The sequence below is a fragment of the Ascaphus truei genome, chromosome 19 (genome assembly GCF_040206685.1).
Source record: "Ascaphus truei isolate aAscTru1 chromosome 19, aAscTru1.hap1, whole genome shotgun sequence".
NCBI classification, from domain to species: Eukaryota; Metazoa; Chordata; class Amphibia; order Anura; family Ascaphidae; genus Ascaphus; species Ascaphus truei.
In genome coordinates, this window is record NC_134501.1 from 14,952,720 (window position 1) to 14,980,614 (window position 27,895).

Consider the following 27,895-nt stretch of genomic DNA (forward strand, 5'->3'; position numbering starts at 1 on the left):
GTAGGGGCTCGCCTACGCTTCCGCAAGCGCGCAGAAGTGTAGGTCTTAGGAAAATTTTACATTTTCGCGCTTGCCGGAGCGCAGGGCCGGTCACGTGAGCAGTTCGCCCAATGAGGGCGAACCAGCTCCGTGACGTCAATGGCCCGCCCGCCGACACGCCCTCGGACGGCGCGCTGTCTAAGGCCAGGGAAAGCACCCGCTTTCCCTCAGCCTCAGCGCGCTTCCGCCCGCAAGCATTATCCACGGACGAAGCCTTAGTGTGCACATAAGCTTATATATGGGGACATATGTGGTCAGGATCCTATGGTGTGAAGATGGGGCCAACAGTCTATAAGCAGATGGTCCACTATGAACACCAGGGATTGCAGTTACCCTGGAGCAGCACCCATATAAATAGTCAAATCTCCTTGAATATAAAAGGAGAAAAAAGGAGTACTCACAGTATGCAGGCAGCCCATCTTGATGTGTGCATCACGCTTGAGGTTAGGCAGAGAGAATTTTCACAACGAAAAAACGTAGCACAGCTGCAGAACAGACTGGGGCTAAACACCCAAAAATCTATAATAAAATCACCTTTATTGCATGGTCGACACCGTGGAGCACAGGTACAAATACTCTAACGCGTTTCGCGCAGAGACTGACAAAACGCTATGCGCGAAACGCGTTAGAGTATTTCTACCTGTGCTCCACGGTGTCGACCTTGCAATAAAGGTGATTTCATTATAGATTTTTGGGTGTTTAGCCCCACTCTGTGCTGCAGCTGTGCTCCGTTTTTTCGCAGTGAAAATTCTCTCTGAGAAAAAATATAATGTTGTAAAGTAATTTTGCTGTATGGTGAAGGAATCCCAAATGGAAAATGGATTACACTTACAAGACTAAAACTTTCATTGCAAACACTTGGCAATGGATGGAGCCTTTGAATTGTCCCCGGGGTACTTCTTTCCTTCAGCAAATCCTCTGTAAACAAAAACACACACACAGGAGAGAACATAGTGCAGTATGTTCTTGGCACCATAACATGTTATGTTCTTAAAAATTGGCCACAAGAGTAATCCACTCACATAGTATAGATTCTTTATGACTTCTTAGAGGTTGAGATAGGGGTATTGTGGTAAATTTATTGTCTGTGTTATGCCGGCGTCCTGGCCGCTCGGAGAATGCGTTGTTACTTCCGGGTCCCCTTCTAGCCTCTGGAAATTTCAAATCTTCTGTCTGACGCATTTCGCAGCTGGAGGTTACTGCTTAATCAGTGACATTTTGATAAATGAGCACAAGAAACGCTTCTTACCTTTGAAGCATCGGTCTGCGTTACAGATATACGCTGGTGTGCACACGTGAGCGTGACACACGCAATAATAGTTACATACAGTAATACATTACATAGGGTCTGCTATGGTTTGCAACCCCTGGGGCAGAATGAGTTAAAAACTGGCTATGCAAACTACAAGATTTCAGAGACAGAGGTGAACTAATCTTGGGTATTTCCAACATGTCACAATCTGCAAATGCAGAATCTCTCCCTGAAAGCCTTCCCTCTACAAAAATGGGACAAAAACAAAACCACATTTATGAAAGGAAAAGATGGCTGCTTTGTGTGACCGCAGTACAGAATTCACTTGTTAGTGGTCAGCAGATGTATGTTAAAGGATTTCCCTATTGACGTCTTCACAATCAATATCAGTATACGAGTGAGCTCCATCTCCAAAAAGATAAACAAGCAACGTATTCCTTATTATTGATTGTGTTACAAACAATCAATACAACATCATCTGGAGTCACAACACCTTTCCCCACCTCATGTACAGTACCTCTAGTGTCTACTCTAGACTATAGCAAATAAAGATATCACTTGTGAGCACATTCACGTGTCTTGGACAGGTCTGCAACCCTGCCTTTCACCATTATCATCACCTAGCATATAGTGCTTCCACTCCCGCAAGGGATTCTGGGAAATGACATGCACACCGTGTCATATATAGATTATATAGAGAACTTCAGCCACCATTTTGGATGAGTGAATGTTTAAATGAAGGTTTCATCCTTTTTTTTTAAACTAAACCTCCTAATGTTAAAAAATGCACATGAATCAAACAAAAACGTGTGAGACCTTCTACTTCTGTGCGCAGGAATCATTAGGCAGCCTGATGGGGCTGTGGACGTCACTGGAGCTATCGGTTTATTGAGAGGACCTGCAGTGTGTTGCAACCCCCATTGACAGCAAATTCTTTAGGGATACAGGGTATGACTTTGAACCAGCTGTCTGTGAGAGCCGCAGCTGGTTCAAGTTACGTTTTTACCGTAGAGAATGGGTTTTGGTAACGGAGATGGAGAATGCACGCCATCATTATATACTGCAACATCTTCATTTCGTGAGGCGAAAGCTGCCGCTTTTTTCTGTGGGTTCCATCCGTCTGTAAAGACGAGCTGAGCTCAGCACTTCTCAGTGCCTTTCCCTTCAGATATTAGCCTTTAGCAGGACTCCCATGGCACCGGATCTCATCTTCCCTTTGATCGCAGCTCTGTGAACACCAAGGAAATTATCCTAAAGAAAAAAAGCATTTGAAAAGATTTCCCATTACTCATTTGTTTATCGCTTACAGTAAAAGGGAACGGGTTTCTGTTGGGATGTGGAGAACTTCTTGAGGTCTGCGTCAGCTGTTATCGCGGACCATTGATCCCTACCCACTCTTACGGGCTGATTTATTTCATTTCTTATTCCTTCGCTTCCCAGACACGTGTTTAGAGAGCGCTTTTAGGCTGTAACCCCTTCACTGCCAGAAAGACCTATAGTCTATATCAGGGTTGAGCAAACTATTCCCGCTGCGCCCCCACTGCCTACTCCCCCCCTCTACCATTCATTCCAGCGTGCGGGGGTCATGTGACGTGACGCCATGACCCTGTGGCATCATTTGAAGACCCGGCTGGCAGCAGGGAAGTAAGTTACAGAGGCCTCACGCCTCCCCCGGCATTTAATTTAAATGCAGTGGGGAAGAGCGCGGGGCCTCTGTAACCCCCCCCCCCCCCCCCCCACTGCCCAGCAATTCTCGCGCCCCCCAGTTTGCGGACAGCTGGTCTATATATTGCATTTCTGCTTCATCCTTGTTTTATGCCAAGACTCATACCCTTTTGGTTACAGTAAATATCAAACTACAGGTAAAATGAGATATATTGGCCTTTGTGCCATAATGTGAGTGCTACGAGGTTGAGTGCGTTCTCTGTACTTTGCCGTCCTGCTTTAAGCATAATAAATAAACCGTCGATTTCTTAGCTTGCACAAGACTAAAGCTTATTCCTGTAAAATCAGCGACTGTGAACAGGGTATATCTATTCTGTCAGAATAATTATTGGATGTAGTGTCTGGATACACACTGCACAAACGAGAGGCCGGAGCGGGAGTCTGCCGGCGTCAAAGTAATCTATAGGTGTTCGTTTACTGCAGGCGTTCAAAATGTTAATGCTCAATATCTTCCCATTTGTGACATCAGAAAATGTGAATCTGTAAGCTCTCCCTGCCTGCGGAACATTTTTTATTCAGCATGCAACTTCAGCGAGTTTAATGAGCACTAAATTCTAGCGACGCTTTGAAGAGGCGGGGAACTTTCCTCTCCCATCTGCAGTCCTTCAGACACTCGGAAGCAGCGGCGGCGGCGGCGGGATGATTTGCGAAAGTCATTGACTCTTTCAGCTCTGTGTATTATTGATAGAGGTAGAATTATTGGAACCGTCAGATACTTAGCACCTGCTGTATTGGGCAATAATGATAATTGTGTTGCATTCTCTCCTGGTACCTTCATCATCCATGTCGTGGAGGCAGGAGAACCAAGTCTGAGGTTTTAACTCCACCCCAGAGGTGGCTGCAGGGTTACCGCTGAATTGTACAGCATGTTGGAACCAAACTTATCATTACTTGGAACGGAAACTGAGAGAGGCCTGCAATGTGTCGCTCGTATGAAAGCAAAGGAGGCAAACTTATATAAAGTAGTGAACACTTTCCCTTTTTTTCTAGACTCGAGATACATACTGGTGAAGTTAAATCTCCCACAGGGGAAACAAAATGGCTGCCAATTCGCAGGCCAATAGGAGAAGTGCGACATAATCAGTTGTGGTTTTTCTATTAAATGAAATCCCCTTTCCTATTCCTATTAAATCCTCTTTTAATGCCAGGAAGTAATACCTGTAACTTCCCCGGTGAGTATCTCTGGGACCAGGCATCTTCAGAGTTGAAAATACTGTGGGTCAGTTCTGAAGAACCCCCAGGTCCAATCCGGTACAAAATAAAGGTTAGGGGGATTGCTTCTTTAATGGAGAAATTGCCTAACACCGTGAGAAATTCAAATAGGACAAAATAGGCAGTTTTATTACAAGCATCACATTGAATACAATTCTTATTTCTTGTTTACTGAGTGTAAGGCTGCGCTTATAGCCCTGGCCTCGGCGACACCGCGTCAAAACAAGTTAAAGCAATCCGTCGTGTGCGCGACCGCAACGGAGCGACACAGCGACCAAAATCGCCGAAGTCAATGAAAATTGATTTTTTTTCGGCCACTGCCGCGTGACGTCAGAGGGCACGTGAGCGGTTCAGCCAATGAGGGTGAACCGCTCACGGCCACGCCCCCTGGTCGCCGTCTCTTGTCTCCTACACTATAGGCAAAAATGGCAATGGCAACGGAGGACGTCACGCGGTCGCGTCGCGTTAGCCGGGACTATAAGCTTAGCCTAATTCAATGCATCATAACCATGGTAAGAGCCGAGCTGCGGCAGAGAGGCAGAAACCTGACCTGCTTCAACACAAATCTCATAGACAAGGTAAGGCTGTGTATGTAGGTACAGTATATATACAGATAATAATTACCAGAGGGATGTCCGATAATAAGAGACAGCACACTGAGGGTTAAATCCAAAACAAAGTATTGCAACCAACGTTTCGGTCACCGTAACGGGACCTTCCTCAGGGTCATGTATATATATATATCTGTATATGTAGGTATGTTTTGCTGTATATACCTATTGCCATTACACCCATACTGGGAGAGAAGTTAGCTCCATTTAAATGGGAATACAAGGGTTATACACAGCGCTGTAATATATATATATATACACTGTTAGTACAGCGCTGTGTATAACCCTTGAACTCCGTATTATTTTTTGCCTATGCTTATGTAACGGTGTTTCCTCCTCTCGTGGGAGATTTTGTCCATTACTACGGTGTATGGTGACTCCCAGTTGTGTGACCTGTCTTCCTCAAGTGGGGGTAGGACACTCCTAAATGTAGGGCGCTCCTACCTTTAAGTACGGCCAGGAGGAGGGCATCATGTGTGGCTCATGAATGGTCAAGCCCAGGCCTGATGTCACCACCTCCCGCAGTCACTCAAGTGCAGCTCCTTTGAGGGGGAAAACCCCATAGCAACTACTGGCAACCTGATTGTATCAGGATATACAGCCCGCCCAAGGGCAGAATAGTAGCCATCAGGTGACCTGGCTACACTTACAATACAATATAACTTGATTTTGTCATTTATGGTGCAAGATATTTTTTCCTTTGATCAGCATCTGACTCACTAACTGGCTGATTTATTTTATGTCTGTAACAGGAAGAAATTTAGGGAACAGAAACTGAGCCGAACAGGTGTCTATTTGCTGAGATGAGGAAAAGGCCTAGTTGCTATGTAGAAATAAGTTCTACAAGATAGGAATAGGAATTAGTGATTTACTTTTTATAAAACTCTCGAGGCAACACAAGTCAGAAAAAGATCCCAATGCCTGTACAAATTATGACACCCCTCTATAATTACAGCACCTTTCCACCTCAAAGCTCCAAATAAGATACAGGCGGTCCTCGGTTATCCAATGGAATCCGTTCTGGAAGTAGCGTTGGATAGTGAAACCGTTGTAAAGTGAGTCCCATGTTAATCAGGACGGTGAGTGTTGGATAACGCATTCCGGCGTAGAACAACGGCCCGTAGGGTTGCATTGTAAAGCGTTGGATATGCCATTCGTTGTAAAGTGAAACGTTGGATAACGAGGACTACCTGTACACAAGTTTCTTACTAATAACTAGTGAGGCAACATAATGCTAATTGATGTGTGCGTTTAATTACTCGGCGTCAATTTTATTATAATGTTTTGTGTAGGAACAAAAAAAAAACATTTGCTGAAACCCTAAGCAAAAAAAAAATATTTTATATTTAAATTATTATAATTAATTCAGCTTCAAAATCTGGAAAATTGTCACAAAAACAGTGAGACCATCTCGGTCAGTATAATAGCCCCCATCACAGCTAATTTAATATTCAGTATATGGACTTTTTTTTGTTTATTTAGAAGAAAAAAATAATAATAAAATAAAGGTGATGGACCTGGGATTCCTTGCGATCTTCTGCCCCAAGACGAACCCAGCCAGTAATGCCGTGTCCCTGCGCTGAAATGCATTGGACAAGCTTAAAGCTGCAGTTCAGTCTTTTTTTTTTTTTTTTTTTTTTTACTTCAATAGTTTCATGTGGGCAATCTCTAATTACCTAAAGAACTGTTTAGCTGCAGGTCAATTCGTTCTCCATGTATTCATAGGCGAAATTTGGTGACATAATTAGAGCTGGCATATGTTTTTATTTGCTTCTGTCAGTCAGTGGAAGCTCATGAATATTGATGAGCACTCCTGCACTGACATGTGCTAGAGGGAGGGCAGGGCTGACAAAGGGGTGTGCCAGGGCTTGTGACAGGACATGAAGGGGCAGTGCCTTAGCAAATGCTTGTTAAAATAGAATACAAGAAAATTGGTCTTTCAAAGTTGTTTTTTTTAAAACAGAAAATGCTAAAAGTATTTTTTCTTACTACAGAACTGATTTATTAAAAAAAAACACACATGCAGGATATTGACTGAACTGCAGCTTTAACGAGTTAAAAGTAAACCCATTTACTGTATTCCTATATGATAAAAACACGAGAGCGGGATATTCAAATCTATCAGCTACAAAACTGTAAATAATATTATACAAATGAAAACTATTGCGTTTTCAAGTTGAAAACTCCACAGGCGCTAATTTAAAAAATAAAAAAACGCTTTACTATCTTCCCCCCCCTTTCACAACCAAATACATATTTTCTTTGTAATTTAAACTTAATTGATTGTGGGTGTACTCCCTTAATTCCACCGACAGCATGTTTTGTTTAGCAAATGCTCCCTGCTGTAGAAAGGGTGCACAAAAGCAGGCTCAAACCTATAAAAGCAGAAATGACATTGAAATGAATGGGATTTTTGTCTTTGGTTAATCAGTGCAGCTTTTTCTACTGGAAATCTTGTTTTCTCCCCGTTGTGATGCCACATGCAGTACTGACACAATACTTTTGCCTTAGCAAGTGACACACTGCATGGAATCGTGCGGCCGATAATTTGGGTCACTGTCTGACACGATGTGCTATTTCATGCAATGACCAACTTTGTACAAGTATGTGCTGTACAAAAATAGGTGTATGACAGTAAAAACCATTAAAACAGTGATTGGAAAATGGACCTCATGCTAAATGAGTTATTTCTCCGCTGCCATTATCTTTAAATCACCATAGGTTATTCAGATAGAGGGCTTTCAGAATAATAAATGCTTGAGATCATTTTTCATCTCATCATCCCATTATCTGTAATGAGAAAATACTTTTAAATGTGAAGATTGCTCTTCTGTAAGTTCCTGTTGAATGATCCAGCGGAAAGAAGCTGAAAGCATAAAAAAAAACCCTTTCTATGCTGAAGGAACCTGCAGTGCAAAGGGCTGCAGAAAGCTGCACAATGTTCAGCTGTTACACACGAGACTTCCTTATCTTCCAGACCAGTAAATGCAGGCACGTGCATAGGAGCAGGGCGCGCTCTGTGCATGCAAAAACAGGAGAATCGGGTCCAGCAACTTGGGATGCCGCTGCAAGGGGTCTAAAGAAATTCAAATGAAAAAACAAATGGGTGCTAAGACAGACAAATTCAGGTCAAGAGGTAAAATGTCATGAAAAAGTTGTAGTTAAGCACACCAAACATTAAGGTAGTCAGGAGGTAACAAAAAGTGGCATTTAATGACTTAGAGAAGTCATGACAGCATCCAACGTTTCGGTGCAACAGGCAGCTTCATCAGGGCTTTCATTCAGTCCCTGATGAAGGTGCCTGTTGCACCGAAACGTTGGATGCTGTCATGACTTCTCTAAATCATTAAATGCCACTTTTTGTTACCTCCTGACTACCTTAATTTTTGGTGTGGTTGACTACATCTTTATCATGCACTATACAAGACATTTTATCACGCTGTGGGGTCCATGCTTCTGAAAGGGACTGCCCGCAGCGTTAATCTTCCGGTGCTATGACCACTGCGGATGCGTGACTGCGCATGGGAGAGGCACCGGAGAAAATACGTCTTTCTACATCTGTGTGAGCATTTTCAGCTAAGTAATCAGCAGAGAGTCTGCTTAGTTCACAAATGTTTTGCGAATGTTGCGGACATGTTGCCATTTTGGCCCAATGGTTTGCTCATTTTTATGGGGTGGGGAGGGGGGGGAAAGAACAAGGTCACATGACTAACGTGAGTGCCACATTGGTTACGATGTGAGCTTGCACATCAGGGTCATCTCACGTGGTAAAAATTGTTCTGCAAACTCATTTTTTGTGCAATTGTGTTTTCTCAAAATAAAAAAAATCTGCAAATGTTGGCACGTGCTTGGACTTTTGCAAACTGTTCGCACCTCTCTAGCAGACATCCACAGTCCTAGCGAGATCAAAGGTTCTCAGCACCTCTCTCCTGGAGGGAGAAATCTCTCCGTGACTACTACAGTTACCTGTATACTAAGAGGGGGATCACGGACCTCCCGACAATGTGCAATTAGACATACACATTGTTAGCAAGCTCAAACCCAGTCCCACAGTATTATATATGTATATATTTAATTGTGAAACACACACAATCCCTACAAGCTCTAACCCCAATACCCACCACTCCACCTCATATATTTGTGCAAAAGGAGTGCTATTTGTGTCAAAAGGGTGTGACCAAATGTACAGTATACAACAAAGGACAAAAATACCCAATGCTACATCCAACACGACAAAAATATATATAGTTAAATACTCTTTGGAAAAAAAAGCGTTTAAACCTGCAGCCACGTCACGGCATGACCAGTATGCAGCCACGTCACGGCATGACCAGTATGCAGCCACGTCACGGCATGACCAGTATGCAGCCACGTCACGGCATGACCAGTATGCAGCCACGTCACGGCATGACCAGTATGCAGCCACGTCACGGCATGACCAGTATGCAGCCACGTCACGGCATGACCAGTATGCAGCCACGTCACGGCATGACCAGTATGCAGCCACGTCACGGCATGACCAGTATGCAGCCACGTCACGGCATGACCAGTATGCAGCCACGTCACGGCATGACCAGTATGCAGCCACGTCACGGCATGACCAGTATGCAGCCACGTCACGGCATGACCAGTATGCAGCCACGTCACGGCATGACCAGTATGCAGCCACGTCACGGCATGACCAGTATGCAGCCACGTCACGGCATGACCACTTTGCCTTTCTGTCTTTTGTTATATTTAATTGTGCCAACTGGAATGCTACTGGCAAAGTGACCTCAAATATAGAACAGCAAACAGAGACCCCTGAAGCAATACGGAAGCTCAACTGTGTAACGAAGGGGGCCAAGATTCATATTCTGTAAGCACAAATTGTGATAGTACCCCTACCCACTGCCATTTGTAGCTGCTGACCCTATTAACGTCACATCTGATGCTCTGCAATGCTACTGCACACATTCACTATCACACACTAGTACACATACTGACACAATGATGCAGTTCAACACACAGCACTCCTGTTCTGAAATGGCAAGCATGTGCTTTTTTTGCTTATATGGGTGGGTGCTACGCGCCCAATGTAACCCAGTGCCCCTGCAAGGAAAGTCTCCCCGCCTCTATAGAGAGGAAGGGCACACAGTCCTGGTCAATGACAAGCAGCACGAAGGCAGAGGCTCTGTCCTATGTCATGCATTGTGTAAATAGCCCATTGTTTCCCAATAGAGCTATAAACACATCCGTCTGTAGCTCACATTCCGTTTTCCTCTGCATTAAGCGACTGCGCCAGGTGCGGGCTTTGTTTCTACTCTCCAAAGTCTTTGACCTTACTAGCAATTTTGAGATCATAATAAGGATGTAAATACTATAATTTATAATCAGCACAAAAACCTCAGTCTATTATTTTCATCCAGTTGGTAGCTGATTAATTGGCTGACAGAATAAAAAATTGCTTGATTTATTTCCAGGTGGTACCTTCATGCAATTCAGTTTAATGAAAAGGTTCAAACTTGTGTTTTATCGACGGCCACCAATTATTTAACTATGGCGTGTTTATTCTCTTGGTTCTTTAGTCTAGTATTTCTCTCCAGAAAGGGAATATGCAAAGCAGACTGTGGCAATTGGTAAACACGCTCTACAAGTCTGAATGTCACATTTCAAGTTCATGGCAGTAATCCAATTCAGCCATTTATGGGTCCGGTTTGGGTGTGGGCGTGTGGCTGGGTCAGGTTTGGGTGTGGGCGTGTGTGCCTGGGTCAGGTTTGGGTGTGGGCGTGTGTGGCTGGGTCAGGTTTGGGTGTGGGCGTGTGTGGCTGGGTCAGGTTTGGGTGTGGGCGTGTGTGCCTGGGTCAGGTTTGGGTGTGGGCGTGTGTGGCTGGATCAGGTTTGGGTGTGGGCGTATGTGGCTGGGTCAGGTTTGGGTGTGGGCGTGTGTGCCTGGGTCAGGTTTGGGTGTGGGCGTGTGTGGCTGGATCAGGTTTGGGTGTGGGCGTGTGTGGCTGGCTCAGGTTTGGGTGTGGGCGTGTGTGGCTGGGTCAGGTTTGGGTGTGGGCGTGTGTGGCTGGGTCAGGTTTGGGTGTGGGCGTGTGTGGCTGGGTCAGGTTTGGGTGTGGGCGTGTGTGCCTGGGTCAGGTTTGGGTGTGGGCGTGTGTGGCTGGATCAGGTTTGGGTGTGGGCGTGTGTGGCTGGCTCAGGTTTGGGTGTGGGCGTGTGTGGCTGGGTCAGGTTTGGGTGTGGGCTTGTGTGGCTGGGTCAGGTTTGGGTGTGGGCGTGTGTGGCTGGATCAGGTTTGGGTGTGGGCGTGTGTGGCTGGCTCAGGTTTGGGTGTGGGCGTGTGTGGCTGGGTCAGGTTTGGGTGTGGGCGTGTGTGGCTGGGTCAGGTTTGGGTGTGGGCGTGTGTGGCTGGGTCAGGTTTGGGTGGGGGTGTGTGGCTGGGTCAGGTTTGGGTGTGGGCGTGTGTGGCTGGGTCAGGTTTGGGTGGGGGTGTGTGGCTGGGTCAGGTTTGGGTGTGGGCGTGTGTGGCTGGGTCAGGTTTGGGTGGGGGTGTGTGGCTGGGTCAGGTTTGGGTGTGGGCGTGTGTGGCTGGGTCAGGTTTGGGTGTGGGCATGTGTGGCTGGGTCAGGTTTGGGTGTGGGCGTGTGTGGCTGTGTCAGGTTTGGGTGGGGGTGTGTGGCTGTGTCAGGTTTGGGTGTGGGTATGTGTGCCTGGTCAGGTTTGGGTGTGGGCATGTGTGGCTGGGTCAGGTTTGGGTGTGGGCATGTGTGGCTGGGTCAGGTTTGGGTGTGGAGTGCGTGGCTGGGTCAGGTTTGTAGTGCCATATTGCCACACAATCGGATAGTGGTAACTTAATAAAAAGCCCTTTGAGCAGGTATCACCGGTATTTGTTATTGGGTAACTAAAAAATTCTGCTTGACATATTTCCTTTGCTCCCTCTCTCAACGTCAGAATTTCTTCCAGTAATTTTTCCTTTGTGAAGAACAAATACCATCAAATAATCTTTAGGAGATTCTAGTAAACAGTGACTATTCTTAAATAGACAGGCCCCCAACTCCATATGCGGAGAATGCATGAATACAGTAGGAACTCACATTGATACAGGCTAACCGTTAATGGATTATCACTATAGTGCATGTGTTACTGCCTGTCAGGAATCCGCTCCGCGGGTTACTGGTTACCTTACCTTGCAGACCGGTGCAGTTCTGGAACAGCTCTCCTGATGTTTGCTGCAGCCTGGATTCACTCACCAAAGCTATACACACTCCCTCTGGTATCTACTGCAGCTGTGCAGCCTATTATGCAACCTAGACTTGCATTCATTCATTGGAGCAATACCTTCACACCCCCGCTGGGGATTGGCCTGCTGGCCTTTAAGTATTGCCTTCCCATAATGCTCCTTGCCGAGCATAGTCCTTACCGGATGTCACCAACTGTTCTGCCACAAGCTCTTGCTTGTACTCCTGTGCTGAAGCGGAGGTTTCCCTTGCGTCCTTCAGCTTCCTGTTCCCCTTGTGCTGAAGCGGAGCTTTCCCTTGCGTCCTTCAGCCTCCTGGATTCCTGCACTGAAGCGGAGGTTTCACCCCTGCGTCCTGCAGCCTCCTGGATTCCTGCACTGAAGCGGAGGTTTCACCCCTGCGTCCTTCAGTCTCCTGGATTCCTACACTGAAGCGGAGCTCTCCCTGTGTATCTACAGCTTCCTGGTTCCTGGGGCCTACTCTTTCCCTAATCTAGAGAGGCCGTGTCCTGGTTCCTGCGCTGCTACAGAGGATTCCCTAGCCCGCTCAGGACTCTCGCGCTGTAGCACTGGTTTAACCGTGCAGCTAGGCGGTGTGTAAATCTGGTCTATCTTCCACCTCCTGAGACCAGTACCATGGGCCATGGTCGCCGCACGCGCAGAGACCCCCCCCCCCCCCGCGCTCATAAGCCGAAGCGGGGTTCTCCTGACTCCCTGTTGCCGAACTCCTGCTTGGACAATGTTTATTCTGACGTCTCCTATCCTGACCCTGGCTTGTACAACGACGATGCTGTCTTCTCCAATCCAGACCCTGCTACGTACGACTATGAACTGCGCAATCCGGATCAGCCTGCGAGGTTTAAGGTCGGTGCTTTTACAACCCTACCTCAGCCACGCGGTCCGACCCGAGTTTGTGGCGAGCACAACCGTGACAGTATGCTCGGCCCCACAAACTCGGACCGTCCTGTGGTGAGGGTTGGTAAGTTTCTGTCTGAACTCCTGTCCCGGCCCGCAGACCAGTCCCAGTACCTATGCGAAATACTACCTCAAATGGGAGATCCGTTTATGTTTGAAGGTTTAACCCCTTTGCAAAAAAAATGCCGTAAAGATCTCTTTTTGAAGGCTTATCGCCTCAAGTACTTAAAACAGCTTCTGGCCGCTAGTATTCTCTTCCCTGATTCCCCTTTGTCCTGGGATAATGTGAATCCTGTGAAACTGGCCACCGCCTGTAATACACTCCATGCCCTGGCCTTATCATTGGACATTTACGTAGTACCAGAGGATCCTCTCCTCATGTTTGCTCACGTACAAGAGATACGCTGCATACTTTCCATAACATTGGACATTTGCATAAGAGAACAGGATTCCCTCCTCGCCAGCTGCGCTGACGCCTGGCGGTCCCGCTCTGCTGCCAGTCCTGTTGCTAAACCTGGGAGCATATCTTCCTCTCCAGGAGATGACAAAACTGTCCCACTAGCATTGCTCTCCAACGTAGTTACTACCACGGTCCCTAGCCCTGATTGTTTGCCCGGGTGTCCTGATTCCAATGATATGTCTACTGTAACCCTAACCAAACAGGCCTGTGCGCTTTCCCCGTCTGAGAAAGAATCCCTAAGTTCTGTTCCCAGGGTCATTTCTGTATTAACCCCTGTGGGGCAGTTCTCTGAGTTTCCTTTTGTAATTCCCTGTTCTCTGCCAGCTAAGGTCACGCCCCTAGCACCAGAAGAGAGATCCCTAGTCTTCCCCAATTCAGAGAGAAGTCTAGCTATGTTTTACTCTCAGGTATGGTCTGAATTAACCCCTGTAAATTCTTGCTGCCTCCAAGTTAATGCCTTTGTTTTAGCCTCAGAGAGTGAGTCCACAAGTCAGACAGCAGAGGTTGCATTGAAGGAGTCCCCTAACCTTAAGGATTCCTTAGAAATTCTTTGCTATAAATCCCCTGCTTCAGCTCAAGTTTCCGCAGTTTCACCTCCGGAGACTTCAGCTAAAGTTCTGGTTCCTGTAAAATGTATTCAGGAGTCAGGGTTTCCCCTAAGCTTAGCCACAGAGTTCCTCCTCCCGGGTATTTCACTGAACCAGTCTGTTGCCCAGAGAGCGGTGATCCCTGCTTCAGTGCATAGTTCCCACATTGTGGAATCTGCAGTTATTTTTGGTTTCCCAGACATTCCTTACCAAATACCTACTTCAGAGACCAGTACAGTTAGGTTTAAACCCCGTGTACTGTCTGGGTGCTCCTCTTCACTAAGCTTAGGATTAAACGCATACAGTAGTCTATATGTCTCTCCTGGGGTTCATGTTGTGTTTCCAGGAGGGTTTGCTGACACACGGCTTTCTCTCAAAAGTGACGCTTTTTCATTTATACTAGTAAGAAGCCTGCACACTGTTTCCCCTCTCCCTGAATTGTGTCTTACTGGCCCTGAGACTCTGAGAGGTAATGATTTTCCTTCAGATTCTGAATCTCTTTCTACAATGGTTAGCCTGACTGGGGGCCCCCCTGATTTCTCTGTCCAGGCTAATCCTTCAGGGTTCAGCATATCTGTAGTCACTCCCTTAGTACTGTCTGAGGTCACCATGCATATACAGCTAAACCCCGTTATAACGCGCCTCGTTATACCGCGATTCGGTTATAACGCGGTTTTCCCGTGGCTCCCGTTTTTAAAAAAAAAAATTTAAAAAAAAATTTTTTTTTTTACATTTTTTTTTTTACATTTTTTTTTTGCACACTGCACACACACTGCTCATTGCTCACACTGCACACACACTGCACACTGCACACACACTGCTCATTGCTCACACTGCACACACTGACACACTGCACACACACTGCACACACACTGCTCATTGCTCACACTGCACACACTGCACACACACTGCACACACACTGCACACACTGCACACACACTGACACTGCACACACACTGCTCATTGCTCACACTGACACACTGCACACACACTGCTCATTGCTCACACTGCACACACTGACACACTGCACACACACTGCACACTGCACACACTGACACTGCACACACACTGCTCATTGCTCACACTGCACACACTGACACACTGCACACACACTGCACACTGCACACACACTGCTCATTGCTCACACTGCACACACTGACACACTGCACACACACTGCTCATTGCTCACACTGCACACACTGACACACTGCACACACACTGCACACACACTGCTCATTGCTCACACTGCACACACTGACACACTGCACACACACTGCTCATTGCTCACACTGCACACACTGACACACTGCACACACACTGCACACTGCACACTGCACACACTGACACTGCACACACACTGCTCATTGCTCACACTGCACACACACTGCTCATTGCTCACACTGCACACACACTGCACACTGCACACACACTGCTCATTGCTCACACTGCACACACTGACACACTGCTCATTGCTCACACTGCACACACTGACACACTGCACACACACTGCTCATTGCTCACACTGCACACACTGCACACACACTGTACACTGCACACACACTCCTCATTGCTCACACTGCACACACTGACACACTGCTCATTGCTCACACTGACACACACTGCACACTGCTCACATACTGCTCACACTGACACACACTGCACAGACACTGCACACACTGATACACTGCTCATTGCTCACACTGACACACACTGCACACTGCTCACACTGACACACTGCACACACACTGCTCACACTGACACACACTGCACAGACACTGCTCATTGCTCACACTGCACACACTGACACACACTGCACAGACACTGCTCATTGCTCACACTGACACACACTGCACACTGCTCACACTGACACACACTGCTCACACTGACACACACTGCACACTGCACACACACTGCTCACACTGACACACACTGACACACACTGACACACACTGCACAGACACTGCTCATTGCTCACACTTACTGCACACAGCTCTCACAATACACTCACATGTCAGCAGCCCACCCCCCCCTCACATGTCAGCAGCCCACCCCCCCCTCTCACATGTCAGCAGCCCACCCCACCCCCCCTCTCACATGTCAGCAGCCCACCCCACCCCTCACATGTCAGCAGCCCACCAGCCCGTTTTTCACATGTCAGCAGCCCACCAGCCCGTTTTTCACATGTCAGCAGCCCACCAGCCCGGTGGAGGTTGGAATAATGACATCACCCGCAGGGGGCGGAGAGCGGACGGCTTGATTGACAAGAAGAGGGCTGTGGGCGGGGCGACTGAATGAGGCCAGGCAGTAAGAGTGCCTGGATGTGGGATGCTTGTTCTGCAGTCATTGGTGCCATATAGGAGGAGGTAAGTGGGCGTGGCTTGCATCCTTTACCCCCCCTTTGTCTCTATGGCAACTCCTCCTGCCCGGATGATTTGCAGTGCAGGGTGGGCGTAGGTGAGTCAGAGCCGGGCGTGGTGGACCCGGCCGGGGAGGGGGAGCCTCGCGCTCCGGGACCCTCTCCCAGCCTCTCCTCCCCACCCCTCTCCCTCCTTCCCGCCGCTCACCAGGACTCAGTGACCGGAGCTGCAGCTAACCCAAGTCCCGCAGGCTGTGCGAGGTGCTGGTATCTGTCACACCCTCCTTGACCCCACACAGCGGCTCTGATGCTGGGCGTAGCGGTGATGACGAACAGGTAGGGGACCCTGCATTAAAGCCTGAGAGAGATTAGTGTCTCCTCACCCTGCCCACCCCTTCTCACCATCACACACACACACACACTCTGTCTCTCTCTCTCTCACACACGCACGCACACACACACTCTGTCTTTCTCACACATGCACGCACACACACACACACGCTGGGAGGACACAGACACGTGCAAAACCAGGGGGCTGAGAGGGAGGACGGATGAATCGCCGCCATTTTAAAAAAAATTTTTTATTTATTTATTTAACTTCCTTCCCTCCTCACACCCGATCAGGAGCGCGGCGGCCATTTTTTTTTTTTAATTAGCGCGACCCCGTTACTAACGCGGTGGACTCGGGGTGGACCCCGAGCACCGCGTTATAACGGGGTTTAGCTGTATTACAAGTCTTAGGGTTTAAATCTGAGCTATTTAGCTGTCCTGCCTTTGCTGAGACCCAGTCCCTCAGTGCTGTGTCTAAAAATGCCCCAGCAAACATGGGCTTACTCTGGGAGGAGATTATAGCTCCTGTCTTAAAGGGTATTTTTTCTCACATGTCCAGCAAATCTAGAACCTCTGTAATTGTTTCTAAGTCACTTATCAATACATCTGATTTTTTCTCTAATCAAACCCAGACACCCTTACTATCTGTTAGGAGTCCTGGGATCAGAGATTTTGCACTAGAAAACACACCTATTCCTGTTTGTGTCAGGTTAGGCACCCCTGTGGTTAGGGCCATTGCAGTTTCAGAGAAAACTCCTTGTACTCCTAAGGTGCATGTCATTAAGAGTTTTCATAAGTCATACTTGCTGCTTGTTGATTCTCAGGTCTCTGTCACTGAGGTTCAGATTTCAGCTTCTGATGTTAGTTTCCCTCCCGCCACTACCCTGGCTCTGCCTTTTTCTCAAGTTCCTGATAGGAAAATTCCAAGGTCTATTCCTGATTCACTGACAATACTATCTTCCAATGAAGATTTCCCAGTATTGGAGAGCTCTACTGTTGTTTGCTTATCTGCTCCTGCTAAACCATGGTTTGGGGCCTCGGATTTTTCAGTTGCCCCTGTTATTTCCTCTCAGTTGGAAATACTCTGTACGTATCCCAAGATTTCGGTCCCTATGCCTGGTTTACTGCATGCCTTGTCACCTTACATACCAATACCGGGAGAAGCTTCCAACCAGCCTATACCCTTACTAACCATTACCTGGGAGCCTTCTAGAGGAAAAATTCCTTGCAAATTCCAACATGCAGTGGTCAGCCAAGACTTTTTCTGTTACAAAGTCCCTCCTGGTATATTCGATCAACTAGCAGGGCCGCTGATCCTAGATTCCGATTCCTTTATTAAGGACTGGGCTTTCAGTGGGGGTCCTTCTTCCGTTTCTGCTCTGGAGCCCTCTGATTCTTCACAGCCCTGGATTTCCAAGACATTTTGCGAGGCGAGCCATGTACCAAGGATGTTTCTTCCATCTATCTCATATCCTAGAACTGTACTCACCAAAGAACTGCTCGTTTACGGTTGTCCTTTCCACCTAAGGAATTTTAGGAACAACTCAATGTCCCCAAGACCCATGGATGACCCTGTCTGGCCGCAGTTCTCACCGGGGGGTGGGAGTACACTAAGGGTTAACCATGAGTCCCTGGACCACGACTCTAACCCCAATCCTAGACGGTTCAGCAACAATTCCCAGTCCTCCAACTCTATGAGTGTTCATGTTCGCCCGGAGGTCTCACGTGAAGGGGGGGGTACTGTCAGGAATCCGCTCCGCGGGTTACTGGTTACCTTACCTTGCAGACCGGTGCAGTTCTGGAACAGCTCTCCTGATGTTTGCTGCAGCCTGGATTCACTCACCAAAGCTATACACACTCCCTCTGGTATCTACTGCAGCTGTGCAGCCTATTATGCAACCTAGACTTGCATTCATTCATTGGAGCAATACCTTCACACCCCCGCTGGGGATTGGCCTGCTGGCCTTTAAGTATTGCCTTCCCATAATGCTCCTTGCCGAGCATAGTCCTTACCGGATGTCACCAACTGTTCTGCCACAAGCTCTTGCTTGTACTCCTGTGCTGAAGCGGAGGTTTCCCTTGCGTCCTTCAGCTTCCTGTTCCCCTTGTGCTGAAGCGGAGCTTTCCCTTGCGTCCTTCAGCCTCCTGGATTCCTGCACTGAAGCGGAGGTTTCACCCCTGCGTCCTGCAGCCTCCTGGATTCCTGCACTGAAGCGGAGGTTTCACCCCTGCGTCCTTCAGTCTCCTGGATTCCTACACTGAAGCGGAGCTCTCCCTGTGTATCTACAGCTTCCTGGTGCCTACTCTTTCCCTAATCTAGAGAGGCCGTGTCCTGGTTCCTGCGCTGCTACAGAGGATTCCCTAGCCCGCTCAGGACTCTCGCGCTGTAGCACTGGTTTAACCGTGCAGCTAGGCGGTGTGTAAATCTGGTCTATCTTCCACCTCCTGAGACCAGTACCATGGGCCATGGTCGCCGCACGCGCAGAGACCCCCCCCCCCCCTCCCCGCGCTCATAAGCCGAAGCGGGGTTCTCCTGACTCCCTGTTGCCGAACTCCTGCTTGGACAATGTTTATTCTGACGTCTCCTATCCTGACCCTGGCTTGTACAACGACGATGCTGTCTTCTCCAATCCAGACCCTGCTACGTACGACTATGAACTGCGCAATCCGGATCAGCCTGCGAGGTTTAAGGTCGGTGCTTTTACAACCCTACCTCAGCCACGCGGTCCGACCCGAGTTTGTGGCGAGCACAACCGTGACACTGCCTTCATTGTATCCCAGCATTCACTGCTGCAATCTATCTTTAGATAAGAGCCCTAATGTAAACAGCCTGTATTACCTTAGTGCTGTTTGAGACTAAACCCTAAACATCCTGTATGACAGTACTCTGAAACAATTATTGAAATGGCATCAAAGATATTATGTGGTTGAATGATTTTACCTTAATGCAAAACCTACATAGTAATGTATAACAGGAACCACTAGCGATCAGTGGTCTGAAGCTTTATTTTCTCACCTATCTTATCTTACTACATAGAACTTACCCCATTTGTAAGATAAAATATGTATATATCATGGTTTTGTTTTTGAGGTATCCTGCTTTTTTATTTATGTTCCATGTCTATGCCTGTCTATGTGTTTCACGATGTCTGTATACTTGTCTGTACTTTGTACTTAATAGGCCCCGATTCACAGCTTGGCTGTTGATTGGTGGACAGTTATGTAAATACGCGTGACTGACTCTGTGCGTAACCTCCTGACGAAGCACGTAGTGCGAAACGCGTAGAGGTTGCGACAGGTCACTCTGCGCGTATGGTGTGAGGCTGAGGCGGCGCTTGCAGGAAGTCCGTGCGGTGGTATCATCTCTGCGGTGGCCTGGTCCGGTCCCCTTAAGCTCACCTGCGGGACCCGTTCGGTACTTCAGTGTAAGTTTCCGCCTCCCCCTTTCAGACTCAGACCTTTGTTCAGCTATGCTACAAGCATCATCCTGGTATTTCACATCATGATTTTTGAGCATTTCGGTTTTTTATTTATTTGTATGTGTAGTGTTTAGATCTAGTTATTTAGTTAGTTCTACTCATGTTTTCATGTAGATATCATTGATTAAGTGTGTGTTTGTATACCGAGGTGGGGTTGGATCCCCTCAGTTAATGCTCCTTACTCATTATTTTTGTTTTTAATAAATATATATATATTCACTATTCTAATCCCTGGTGCGCATTTTGTGCATTCTTTTTCTTGTTACTACATTATCCCTGATTTGTCCCATTATTATTTCACTTCTGGGACAAAGATAATTCAGAATGCTAATATGTAGCAGTAATGCAGGAGTACAACCCATTCAGGGCAGGAACGGCCTGCCACATACAGCCCTGAAAGGGTTCATATGGTAAGCGTTATTATTGACGCTTTGATTAAAAGAACTTTTTCCGACAGAATATTTATATGTTATCAGTTAGGTTTCAACATGAGCTATTGTATCTATATGAAAGGAGGATATCATTTTCACAGAAACTAATTGGAAACTGTTCTAGAGCAAAGTATTTAATATTTCCATTATACTAAGCTGGAAGTACATGAAATTCACCTTTATCTTTTCCAGCTCAGTGTGCTACATTATTTATTATAAATGAAATTAAAACTTGACAAAATCCTGGCAAGGCGTTTCATGATAGTTATAGAATAAAGATTATTATTCTGGAAAATTAAGTTTTGCGCAAAATGTTCATTGTGTTGATCCAGTTGTATTTATTACAAAGACATATTACAGAAATCAAAACTGTCTGTTCTCATTTGAGATAAAGTGTGTGATTTGCATTGCTATGAATGCTTCACTTGCAAACCTTGCGCAGTAGACGTCAAGAAAACATGTGAATGATTGATGAACACGGTATTCTTAGCCTTTGCTGTTTGGGTACATTAGGTGTTTGTCCCAAATTCGATTCCCTGCGAAACGTTTCACTGAGCCTCAAAGGGCTCATAAAGTCGCCAACATTAGTGAGCTTCCACCGAAATATCGCCAGGCATTAAGTAAAACATGGCGGGGGACCAATTTATAGTGTCAGCGATTTTAGAGGTTTTAGCGCGGTAAACAGACCTGCAGGGCGCCTGGACTGCTGCCTGGCGAGTTGCTTGGAACCCCTGACTGGACCGCTGCTTTTTCGTGACTAAAAAAGGAAACATTGGGTGTGGGGGCGCGTGGCTAGGTCAGGTTTGGGTGTGCATGGCTGAGTCAGGTTTGGGTGTGCGTGGCTGGGTCAGGTTTGGGTGTGGGCGTGTGTGGCTGGGTCAGGTTTGGGTGTGGGTGGCTGGGTCAGGTTTGGGTGTGGGGGCGCGTGACTGGGTCAGGTTTGGGTGTGGGTGTGCGTAGCTGGGTCAGGTTTGGGTGTGGGCGTGTGTGGCTGTGTCAGGTTTGGGTGTGGGTGTGCGTGGCTGGGTCAGGTTTGGGTGTGGGTGTGCGTGGCTGGGTCAGGTTTGGGTGTGGGCGTGTGTGGCTGGGTCAGGTTTGGGTGTGCATGGCTGAGTCAGGTTTGGGTGTGGGTGTGCATGGCTGAGTCAGGTTTGGGTGTGGGTGTGGGTGGCTGGGTCAGGTTTGGGTGTGCATGGCTGAGTGGGGTGTGGGTGGCTGGGTCAGGTTTGGGTGTGCATGGCTGAGTCAGGTTTGGGTGTGGGCGTGTGTGGCTGGGTCAGGTTTGGGAGGGAACATTGGGTTTAGACAATTGGTCTTTCACTTATCTGAGAAGCGATCTGGAAATCCCCCTCCCCATGTTTTTGTTATTATATCTATATGATATATATTTTTATTTAAATGTGGTGTTATCTGTGACAGCACATGTTAAATACGCTGTGAGCCGGTTTGTTGAAGAATTGTAAAGTTGTTGGTTTTGGTTGTTATGTAATAGTTAGGTTCCTGGCTGGGGGCAGATCCATGGTATTTGTGTATTGTGTCTCTGGCTGGAAGGTTAATTTATCATTTGAATGCTTTGATGTTATATTTTTTCCTTTATATGTTTGTTTCTGATGGTTTCATAACATGTGCTGCGGCCTTACCACCACCGTACACGTGTGTGCCCTGTGTGCACACTTTCCATGTGGTCTTCCCCTTACACACGCATTCTATGCTGCGACCTTGCCTGCTCTTACCCTCACGAACCTGGGATATCGGGGAAAAAAGGCTTAGGCCTCGGGCATGGTCAGTGCTTAGGCGCTGACCCGTGCTGAGGCGCGCTCTCGCTTACCAGTGAGCCCCTGCAGCCGCAATGAGAGCGGCTTTAGCGTGCGGAAGCGTAGGTCTTAGCAAATTTTTAGTTTCAAGCGCTCACGGGAGCGCAGGGCCGGTCACGTGAGTGGTTCGCCCAATGAGGGCGAACCAGCTCCGTGACGTCACTGGCCCGCCCCCCCGACACGCCCCCAGACGGCGCGCGAACCATGGCCAGGGAAAGCACCCGCTTTCCCTCAGCCTCAGCGCGCCTCCGCACGGCTGCTGCAACCCTGGACGCAGCTAATTAAATTCACTCATGTTTGCAACAGTGCTTTAAAGACAGAACTATTTTACGCTCAGGAAGGGTTCCCTCGACACAAAGCAACTTTACACCAGGATATGAAGTAAAGTATGTGTTGTGATAAGTGGTTTAGTAATGGAATTCCAAGCTGCTGTGAACTCAAATGAATTATGTGTAGGACAGAAAGAGCTGAATAATGCACAGACTTCAAGTTTACTTCACATCAGCAGGGATAATATTAACACCAGTAAGCAGGTATATTGATGAAAAGCCCTGCAAGTGTAACAAACTCAAAGACAAAGCAATATTACAGTCATTTATCTGAACAATAACATGAGAACAAATATGGGTAAAACTGAATACAATATTTGAAGTGTGTATTTTGATTGAAATGGAGTTACCGTGTATAACCCAATTAAACATTCATCTTTCTGTATCTCTGCTTGTTCAATTGGATTCAGTCTCCTTTCTTACGTTGTTTTTCCGTGTTTCACATTGACAGAGTCGTTTTTCATTTGGCAAAATGGGACTTAAAAGCCTAAACCGCAGTATTGAGCAGTCGTGTGCGGGGAACGGCTGCAGGATTATTACTGACGACTGTCAGCACTTTGCATTCTGTTAACACATTATGATACCTCTTTATGAGGCTGCCAGCTTATCTGCACATCTATGTTATCTCTCTATGGGCTAGATCAGTGGGGAGAACATAATGTACTTCAAGGGGCACATGTGCGGCCTTTCAGTCCTAAAAAAGACCACGCATTACATACATATATATACAGTATATTGGTGCACAGGCAAAAGGGGCGTTGAAGTGGGTGGGAGCTTCTCCCCGCTCTAGTCATCTGCTTGATGCCGGCGCGCAGGTGAATTCTGTCCCGCTCCTCTTACTACACAGGGAACTAGTGATCAGTACAGGAGAGGAGCGGGCAGTACTGTATGTATCAGCGCAGGAGAGGAGCGGGCAGTACTGTATGTATCAGCGCAGGAGAGGAGCGGGCAGTACTGTATTTATCAGCACAGGAGGGGAGCGGGCAGTACTGTATTTATCAGCGCAGGAGAGGAGCGGGCAGTACTGTATCAGCGCAGTAGAGGAGCGGGCAGTACTGTATTTATCAGCGCAGGAGAGGAGCGGGCAATACTGTATTTATCAGCGCAGGAGAGGAGCGGGCAATACTGTATTTATCAGCGCAGGAGAGGAGCGGGCAGTACTGTATTTATCAGCACAGGAGAGGAGCGGGCAGTACTGTATTTATCAGCGCAGGAGAGGAGCGGGCAATACTGTATTTATCAGCGCAGGAGAGGAGCGGGCAGTACTGTATTTATCAGCACAGGAGAGGAGCGGGCAGTACTGTATTTATCAGCACAGGAGAGGAGCGGGCAGTACTGTATTTATCAGCACAGGAGAGGAGCGGGCAGTACTGTATTTATCAGCACAGGAGAGGAGCGGGCAGTACTGTATGTATCAGCACAGGAGAGGAGCGGGCAGTACTATATTTATCAGCACAGGAGAGGAGCGGGCAGTACTGTATTTATCAGCGCAGGAGAGGAGCGGGCAGTACTGTATATATCAGCGCAGGAGAGGAGCGGGCAGTACTGTATTTATCAGCACAGGAGAGGAGCGGGCAGTACTGTATTTATCAGCTCAGGAGAGGAGCGGGCAGTACTGTATTTATCAGCGCAGGAGAGGAGCGGGCAGTACTGTATTTATCAGCACAGGAGAGGAGCGGGCAGTACTGTATTTATCAGCGCAGGAGAGGAGCGGGCAGTACTGTATTTATCAGCACAGGAGAGGAGCGGGCAATACAGTATTTATCAGCACAGGAGAGGAGCGGGCAGTACTGTATTTATCAGCGCAGGAGAGGAGCGGGCAGTACTGTATTTATCAGCACAGGAGAGGAGCGGGCAGTACTGTATTTATCAGCACAGGAGAGGAGCGGGCAGTACTGTATGTATCAGCGCAGGAGAGGAGCGGGCAGTACTGTATTTATCAGCACAGGAGAGGAGCGGGCAGTACTGTATTTATCAGCACAGGAGAGGAGCGGGCAGTACTGTATTTATCAGCACAGGAGAGGAGCGGGCAGTACTGTATTTATCAGCACAGGAGAGGAGCGGGCAGTACTGTATTTATCAGCGCAGGAGAGGAGCGGGCAGTACTGTATTTATCAGCACAGGAGAGGAGCGGGCAGTACTGTATTTATCAGCACAGGAGAGGAGCGGGCAGTACTGTATTTATCAGCGCAGGAGAGGAGCGGGCAGTACTGTATTTATCAGCACAGGAGAGGAGCGGGCAGTACTGTATTTATCAGCGCAGGAGAGGAGCGGGCAGTACTGTATTTATCAGCGCAGGAGAGGAGCGGGCAGTACTGTATTTATCAGCACAGGAGAGGAGCGGGCAGTACTGTATTTATCAGCGCAGGAGAGGAGCGGGCAGTACTGTATTTATCAGCGCAGGAGAGGAGCGGGCAGTACTGTATGTATCAGCACAGGAGAGGAGCGGGCAGTACTGTATTTATCAGCGCAGGAGAGGAGCGGGGCAGTACTGTATCAGCGCAGGAGAGGAGCGGGCAGTACTGTATTTATCAGCGCAGGAGAGGAGCGGGCAGTACTGTATTTATCAGCGCAGGAGAGGAGCGGGGCAGTACTGTATGTATCAGCGCAGGAGAGGAGCGGGCAATACTGTATCAGCACAGGAGAGGAGCGGGCAGTACTGTATTTATCAGCACAGGAGGGGAGCGGGCAGTACTGTATCAGCGCAGGAGAGGAGCGGGCAGTACTGTATTTATCAGCGCAGGAGAGGAGCGGGCAGTACTGTATTTATCAGCGCGGGAGAGGAGCGGGCAGTACTGTATTTATCAGCGCAGGAGAGGAGCGGGCAATACTGTATTTATCAGCACAGGAGAGGAGCGGGCAGTACTGTATTTATCAGCGCAGGAGTGGAGCGGGCAATACTGTATTTATCAGCACAGGAGAGGAGCGGGCAATACTGTATTTATCAGCGCAGGAGAGGAGCGGGCAATACTGTATTTATCAGCGCAGGAGAGGAGCGGGCAATACTGTATTTATCAGCACAGGAGAGGAGCGGGCAGTACTGTATTTATCAGTGCAGGAGAGGAGCGGGCAGTACTGTATTTATCAGCGCAGGAGAGGAGCGGGGCAGTACTGTATGTATCAGCGCAGGAGAGGAGCGGGCAGTACTTTATGTATCCGCACAGGAGAGGAGCGGGCAGTACTGTATTTATCAGCGCAGGAGAGGAGCGGGCAGTACTGTATTTATCAGGAGAGGAGCGGGCAATACTGTATTTATCAGCACAGGAGAGGCGCGGGCAGTACTGTATTTATCAGCACAGGAGAAGCGCGGGCAGTACTGTATTTATCAGCACAGGAGAGGAGCGGGCAGTACTGTATCAGCGCAGGAGAGGAGCAGGCAGTACTGTATTTATCAGCGCAGGAGAGGAGCGGGCAGTACTGTATTTATCAGCACAGGAGAGGAGCGGGCAGTACTGTGTTTATCAGCGCAGGAGAGGAGCGGGCAGTACTGCATTTATCAGCACAGGAGAGGAGCGGGCAGTACTGTATTTATCAGCACAGGAGAGGAGCGGGCAGTACTGTATTTATCAGCGCAGGAGAGGAGCGGGCAGTACTGTATGTATCAGCGCAGGAGAGGTGCGGGCAGTACTGTATTTATCAGCCCAGGAGAGGAGCGGGCAGTACTGTATTTATCAGCGCAGGAGAGGAGCGAGCAGTACTGTATTTATCAGCGCAGGAGAGGAGCGGGCAGTACAGTATTTATCAGCACAGGAGAGGAGCGGGCAGTACTGTATTTATCAGCGCAGGAGAGGAGCAGGCAGTACTGTATTTATCAGCACAGGAGAGGAGCGGGCAGTACTGTATTTATCAGCGCAGGAGAGGAGCGGGCAGTACTGTATTTATCAGCGCAGGAGAGGAGCGGGCAGTACAGTATTTATCAGCACAGGAGAGGAGCGGGCAGTACTGTATTTATCAGCGCAGGAGAGGAGCGGGCAGTACTGCATTTATCAGCGCAGGAGAGGAGCGGGCAGTACTGTATTTATCAGCACAGGAGAGGAGCGGGCAGTACTGTATTTATCAGCGCAGGAGAGGAGCGAGCAGTACTGTATTTATCAGCGCAGGAGAGGAGCGGGCAGTACAGTATTTATCAGCACAGGAGAGGAGCGGGCAGTACTGTATTTATCAGCGCAGGAGAGGAGCAGGCAGTACTGTATTTATCAGCACAGGAGAGGAGCGGGCAGTACTGTATTTATCAGCGCAGGAGAGGAGCGGGCAGTACTGTATTTATCAGCGCAGGAGAGGAGCGGGCAGTATAGTATTTATCAGCACAGGAGAGGAGCGGGCAGTACTGTATTTATCAGCGCAGGAGAGGAGCGGGCAGTACTGTATTTATCAGCACAGGAGAGGAGCGGGCAGTACTGTATTTATCAGCACAGGAGAGGAGCGGGCAGTACTGTATTTATCCGCACAGGAGAGGAGCGGGCAGTACTGTATTTATCAGCGCAGGAGAGGAGCGGGCAGTACTGTATTTATCAGCGCAGGAGAGGAGCGGGCAGTACTGTATCAGCGCAGGAGAGGAGCGGGCAGTACTGTATGTATCAGCACAGGAGAGGAGCGGGCAGTACTGTATTTATCCGCACAGGAGAGGAGCGGGCAGAAGTGTATTTATCATCTGTTTTAGCCTACTTTACATGTAACAACTTATCATTGGTGATGTCTATTCATATATGGGTATTTAAGGACTTCAACCCATCGCCAATTTTTCCCCCTATTGGAGTTGCGGTTTATGCAACTAAATGCGTAGGGACGTCGCACGTCATCACACTAGCAAAGGAGCGCCGGGATGCACGTGATCGCGGCACCGGAGTTATTCGCAAGACGCCTGTACAAATCCCTTGGAGTCTACCCGAACCGGTGGTTCACACGAGGAAACCTACACCTGCTTGCATCTGACTGCTTCATCTGGCTGGTGACTGAGATTATTCTCAGAAATAGAGTGTATCTATTTTATCCTTGGCTTTTATTAAATTGTATATGCGGATTTACACTATGGATGGGGGCGCTTTTCTTTTTTGATAGATTGATACACATTTTTTGACAGTCACAGGCTGTCTATGTTAGAGAGCAAGCAGTATGCATGTGCTCCAGCAT

At 48.0% G+C, this 27,895-nt stretch overlaps 1 long non-coding RNA gene across 2 annotated transcripts in view; it reads right to left on the reverse strand.

Annotated features, from left to right (window-relative positions):
• LOC142469927 (uncharacterized) overlaps positions 1-27,895 on the reverse strand; it is a 43,444-nt gene that overhangs the window by 9,734 nt on the left and 5,815 nt on the right. The window contains exons 2-3 of one of the 2 annotated variants that reach the window (XR_012789126.1): positions 1,062-2,542; positions 872-957 (exon numbers count right to left, since the gene is read on the reverse strand). This is a non-coding gene — a long non-coding RNA (uncharacterized LOC142469927). Of the gene's footprint in view, positions 1-871; positions 2,543-27,895 lie in introns of both variants that reach the window. The other variant, XR_012789125.1, reaches the window with a different exon arrangement.